This window comes from Malus sylvestris, chromosome 10 (genome assembly GCF_916048215.2).
Source record: "Malus sylvestris chromosome 10, drMalSylv7.2, whole genome shotgun sequence".
NCBI lineage: Eukaryota > Viridiplantae > Streptophyta > Magnoliopsida > Rosales > Rosaceae > Malus > Malus sylvestris.
This window is the reverse complement of record NC_062269.1, coordinates 42,731,930-42,738,181: the sequence shown is the minus strand read 5'-3', so window position 1 is coordinate 42,738,181 and position 6,252 is coordinate 42,731,930. Positions and strand designations below refer to the sequence as shown.

The following is a 6,252-nucleotide window of genomic DNA, read 5'->3' as shown; positions in this document are numbered from 1 at the left end:
CCTCAGCATACACCTGACTTTCTCCATGATGGTTCGGTTCATTCTTTCAGCAACACCGTTATGTTGTGGAGTTCCAGGAACTGTCTTCTCATGACGTATGCCATGTTTCACACAATACTCTCTAAACTGGTGAGATGTGTACTCACCGCCGTTGTCGCTACGAAGGCACTTGAGAGGTTTCCCAATTTCCCTCTCCACCATGGCATGAAACTCCTGGAATGTCTGAAACACTTGGTCTTTAGATTTCAACAAATACACCCAAACCTTTCGTGAAGCATCATCAATATAAGTAACAAAATATTTATTTCTTCCAAGTGACTCGACTTCCATGGGTCCACACACATCTGAATAAACAAGATCTAACAAATTTCCTTTCTTTGTAGATGGAACAGAAAAACTAACTCTTCTTTGTTTTCCGAATAAACAATGCTCACAAGAGTTTAACGACGTACCTTTGGCAAAGGGAATGTGAGACTTCTTTGCCAAAACTTGTAGGCCTTTCTCACTTATGTGGCCTAGCCTCTTATGCCACAAGTCTAGAGATGAGTCTTCCACAACATTCAACTCACCTTTCAAAACCTTGGCATTTGACCGGTACAACGTACAACAAAGTCGTGCTCTTGCTACCACCATTAAGCCTTTAGTAAGCTTTAATTTTCCTTCGCCAATATGGTGATAATAACCTTGTCGATCAAGGGTACCGATGGATATCAGATTGAGACGTATATCAGGAATATGTCTCACATCTTTCAACATCAACTGGCAGCCAAGATTAGTTCTTAGGCAAATATCACAAATTCCAAGAATTTTGGAATAGCTTTCATTCCCCATCTTCACTATGCCAAAGTCACCTTCTTTGTATGTACTGAAGAACTCCCGTTTGGACGTAGCATGGAAGGAAGCTCCATTGTCAAAGATCCATTCAATGTCACTGTTAGAGTTGCCTATATGCAGACAATCACCAACAGACAGTATTTCTGGTACATCACCACATATGACAGCGGTGGTATTGCCAGTATCATCTTTCTTCTGATTGTTTCCTCCCCTTTGCTCTCTCTTCCAAACTCGACAATTTTTCTTCATATGGCCTTCTTTGCCACAATGGTGGCATGCACCCCTGAACCTTGACTTGGATCGGCTAGGATTCCTGCCATGATCTCTAGGCCCTCTACTCTTGCTTCTTCCGCGGTTCTCTGTGACAAATACTTGGCTGCTATCTGTGCCAGAAGTCTTTCTCCTTGTTTCTTCATTGAGCATGCTATTTTTAACATTATCAAGAGTAAGAACACCATTAGAAGCAGAGTTACTTATACTTACCACAAAGGTCTCCCAACTGTCTGGCAAGGATCCAAGTAACAAAAGCGCTTGTAGCTCGTCCTCGATCGTCATTTTCATAGTAGCCAACTGGTTAATGATATTCTGGAAATTGTTCAAGTGTTCTGCTACACTTAAACCATCCTTGTACTTCACATTGATGAGCTCTTTGATTAAGAAGGCTTTCTTGGCTGGGGTCTTCTTCTCAAACAATGACTCAAGCTTCGTCCAAAACTCGCGGGCATTGGTTTCATTAGACACATGGTGAAAAACACTATCGTCCACCCATTGTCTAATTGTGCCAATAGTCTTGCGATTCATCTTCTTCCACTCGGCATCGGACATGCTCTCGGATTTAGCGGCATCTCCTTCAATTGGCTCATGCAGATCCTTGCAATAGAGAATGTCCTCCATCCTTGGCTTCCATGTTACCCAATTGGAGTTGGTGAGTTTGATCATAGTGCCACTTCCTTCCATCTCGTAGTACGAGCCAACCGGGCTCTGATACCACTTGTTAGGAAAGTCGGTACTACAAGATAGAGAATGCACAAGGTAAAGTAGAAAATGGACACTAAGAATTTATGTGGTTCGGCAATTTATGCCTACGTCCACCAAATAAGGATCACTATATGAAAAAGATGAGTACAACAAGAGTAGTCTTACCAAGCCAAAGACAAGGCTTGATGGATACAAGAAAGTATGACACACACTTTCTATCACTCTAAACTTCACTCACACACAATGTGTAGTGGAATACTCTCACTCTCAAACTTGAAGTGGAACAACTCTTATAACCCTCACTCTTGGAGTGGAACACTCTTACTTCGGTTTTTCACACACACCATGATACATACATGCACCCCTATTTATATTTGAGTGCCGACTTGCCCACCGACTTAGGCTTGCATGACAGCCTCAATATTTAGCTAGAACTTTCTAGCTTATGCATGGACTCCACCGACATGCATATTAGAACCAGATTTTTCTAGTTATTTGATAAGATGCTAGAGTTTTCTAGCATCCATCCTTTATGATGGGCTGATTCTTTAATGTCTTTCATCATGGGCTGGACCCATGGTATACCAACACAAGATTTTAACGAGGTTCCTCAACCGTCAGTGTAACTGGAGTACGTTCTCGGAGCAGTAGGAGTTCACCCAATAATCCACTATCAACCAATTAGGAGTTTACAGAGTGTTGACAATCTCACAACCCAAATAACTCAATACACCCAATAGCTCTCACACACCACAGAAACAAATTGAGAAAGAAATATAATGAATAATTTCTTTTCTATACATATAACTCAAAGCTATTACAACAACAACTACTTTGGTGGATGATTACTAACCAAATGAAGCAGCAGCTTCTTCTTCCTTTTGAGCTCTCTGCAACTCTCCCTGCTCTCTGCAGAAAAATGAGCTCTCACTTCTCTCTTATTTTCCATCCGAAGAAAACCAATAACTATGGCTTTGAAAAAGCCACAAAGCAAGGAAACATAATCATGATGCCTCCTCATCATTTTGTCTTTCATTCTTTTGTTTTGTTTAATAGCCGAAAGTGGATGCCAAGTTGGCCACTAATTTAGCCACTATCCAACATTTGTCACGCTCATACATACAATTGATTACATGATATCAAAATCGGGGAAGAAACTCACAAAAGTGATTCCACACGCTGATTTTCTCTTTTGCATACTCATGTTTATTTAAACCTTTGAATTAAACAAAATAAATAAAAAAACAAACAAGGGTATGCAGAAAGAGAAGGAGAACGTGAGTGCAAAAAGACAAGTATTGCAGAAATTATTTACCAAGCCAAGTGAGCGCCGATAAAAAATGGATATACAATGGAAAGCAAGATATATTTGTACTTAAAACAAAATAAAAGAATTATATGGTTTCTTACAACCGCATGCAATTGATTTTTTTCTATTAAGGTATGTTTCCTATACACATTAGTTAGGAAAAAACTGTGAACAAAATATTAGCTCTCTACATAAAAAATTTGACGACTCCCAGAAGATGACGAGCAACGGTACTCAAATGAACCGTCACTGGATGGTCGCCATTGTTGAGGAAACTGGCGTTCGGAAGGTGGCATTTACCAATTGTGCAATTGAGAAGTTAGGCATTTCACGATAGGGTGGTACTCTGTATGAAAGAGTCGCTTAGCTTTCTCTATCCAGGATGCTCGAGCCACTCGTCGCATAAGTTTTGCACCAAAGGATTTCCAAAAGGATCAGCTACCAAGACCTGTATAATATTAAAGGATTAGCATTTCAAAGCCAAAAAAAACATCACTATTCCCAGGCCAACGATAAAATAACAAAATAACTGACGATAAGTCCAACCCTTAAGTTTTCCATATAAGCTGCTTGTAATAACTGAATCAACTCCTTTCCGGATTGTTCAGGCTGTGGCTTAATCTGTCCTTCACCATTTAAGCAACCTGTTTAGTTCCCGTTAGTATTACTTCCAAAATCCCAAATCCACATAATGGATAGTCAACGTATTAAAAAAAACACATATCTATTTGAAGGGTTAGCAAGTAGAAAATTTTCCAACCACCAGAAGGGCATGCCATGATCTCTAGAAAATGATAATCGCATTTTCCAATTTTTATTTTCCTGACAACGCTTTGCAGGTTACGGAAGCCATAACACAGTGCAAATTTCAATAGTCTTCCCATCCACCTAAACGAGAGGCCATCAATACTCTACATAAAAATGAACAGAAAATGCTAATGCAAGGAATTAGCCCCTAGATTTTCCAACTATACCACTACAAATACTATACGGATGCAAAATTGACGAAGCTTGAGTTACAATTACAAAAAAGCTACCCTACAAATGTGTGAGCAGAACTAAAAGAAAAACTTGACTTGCTTCCAAAGTCAGTTCCTGGAAGTCTGAATTTTTAACTGAATTGAAATCAATAGGGCCCTTGACTTCTCTTCCAAAGAGCACTTCAGCAGCATAGCTGAATATTGTCTTCGCATAACCCCCTGAGCTTCCATGGACACCAAAAAGACCCCCTTCATTAAAATTTGTCAACCTGGCAGAACAACGTATTTCTTAGAATAATCCAAGCAGATAGAAGGAGCCTTTATTGAAACTTTTACAGCTCTTACATGTTATCTAGAGGGGACTCTTCTAAGCCTTTGAAATCTACTCCTTTCAACTGCAACCACCAAAGCGAAGAAAGAAAACAAAGAGTGGATGTCATGTCAGCACTATTTGGAAATCTCAAGTTGTAACCACTAAAGCAGAGATGGTAATAAGTATTTCTCACCTGTATCAGTTCTAAAACTTCCCCGGATGTCAACACCGAGTCTACCTCTGTAACCCTTAGACCTTCATTCTCATTATTTTCAGATTGATCAACTTCAAAAACGAAGTCATCACGTGAAGCCTCAAGCATTTTATCATAACAAGGCATCACAGTTACATGGTAAACATCAGCTGTCCTGTCAAGTGAAATCATTCAGGGATATGTAAATAGTTCAGTATAATCGTTCAACTTCACCCACAGAAAGTTATATACCTAAAATTTTCAACACTAAATAAGCCCAAGGCAGAAGAATAATCAGAGGTGTCTGAACAAGTCTGCCTATGATCCAAGAACATTGGGTATGTCATAAACGTTAACAGAAAATGGTGCTAACATATGCTAGGATCTTGCAGAAATTTGTCAATTTCCATTGTACTCGATAAGTTTCTAAGAAAAATAGGATGTACGTCTTCCAATAGATGTGCTATCAAATGGTATAAAATAATCTTGGGGAAAAAAAAGAGGGAGGAACAAAAATATTTTGACATGCATAACAAGTAATTACACACAAGAGTTTCATCACTGATATAGAATGGTCCTACAAAGCAGGCTATGCCAACAACCGAAATTTCATAAATCAGACATACACATTATCGAACAGCAATGATTAGAATTGTTATGAATACTTATCAAGCGATAAGTGCACCGCAGAAATTATGCACATCACACTTATCGGCCAGAAAAAGAAACAAAGGACACAAAACATACCTTAGACCTATTTTTTGGCATACATGAGTTTTAACAATAACTCCAATTGTTTGCTGGGGACTCTTCATTGATGAAATATAAGGCAGAACATAGGATCCAAGTTGTTTTTCAGCATAGCATATCCAACCTGCAATAAACGTAGCTATTTTATAGTGCATCATAAAAATAATTTGCCAAATTTCTTTAATAAAAAAACCAAAATGTTAAACCCCGCTGCAAATAAGTACCAAACTATTATATTTAACCAAATAAAAACCCTGCTGCAAATTAGTACCAAACTATTATAGGCTAAGATATATACACCTGGACATGCTGATGAAATCATGGGCAACAAAGATTGACACCTTTCACCATCAGATGACCGGCTTTGTTTGTACAGCCTTTACACCCAAGGACTTAAAAAATGTTGTGAGTTTCCTAGAGACCTGGAAAATTGAAATTAACTTCCGATGTTAAATCCAATGACAAAAGTGTGCTCGACTATCTTATTGAATACATCAATACTGAGCAGTTACTGGGATTCTATTAGAAACAAGTTGAAATATTCTAGCTAACCTGAAGTGGTGAAATTCCAAAATAAACGGCAAGGGACGCTCTTGATTGGGGAGATAGGGAGACAGTGACAGCTTTTCCTTTGTCAAGATTAAGAAGAAACTCATCCAAACTTTGCTTCTCCAGCATAACTGTCTCCGTTGATGTTACACAACCACTGCAAAGAACCCAAAACCATAGATATTATCCCTTTTGCAGGGGGTCATATGAATCCTAACTCGGTTATCTAGCTGGTAGTTCAGAAAGTTTAAGTCCGCTATTCTATCTTTACAGTACCTAGCTTTGCACAACAGATCAATACACCAATTCTATGCACGCAATTAATTTTCTGTGGAAATTGTGATAT

General features: G+C 38.7%; 1 pseudogene; it reads right to left on the bottom strand.

Moving 5' to 3' along the window:
- Positions 1-3,138: 3,138 nt before the first annotated feature.
- Positions 3,139-6,050, bottom strand: LOC126587558 (protein NAR1-like; annotated as a pseudogene).
- Between the last annotated feature and the right edge of the window lie 202 nt (positions 6,051-6,252).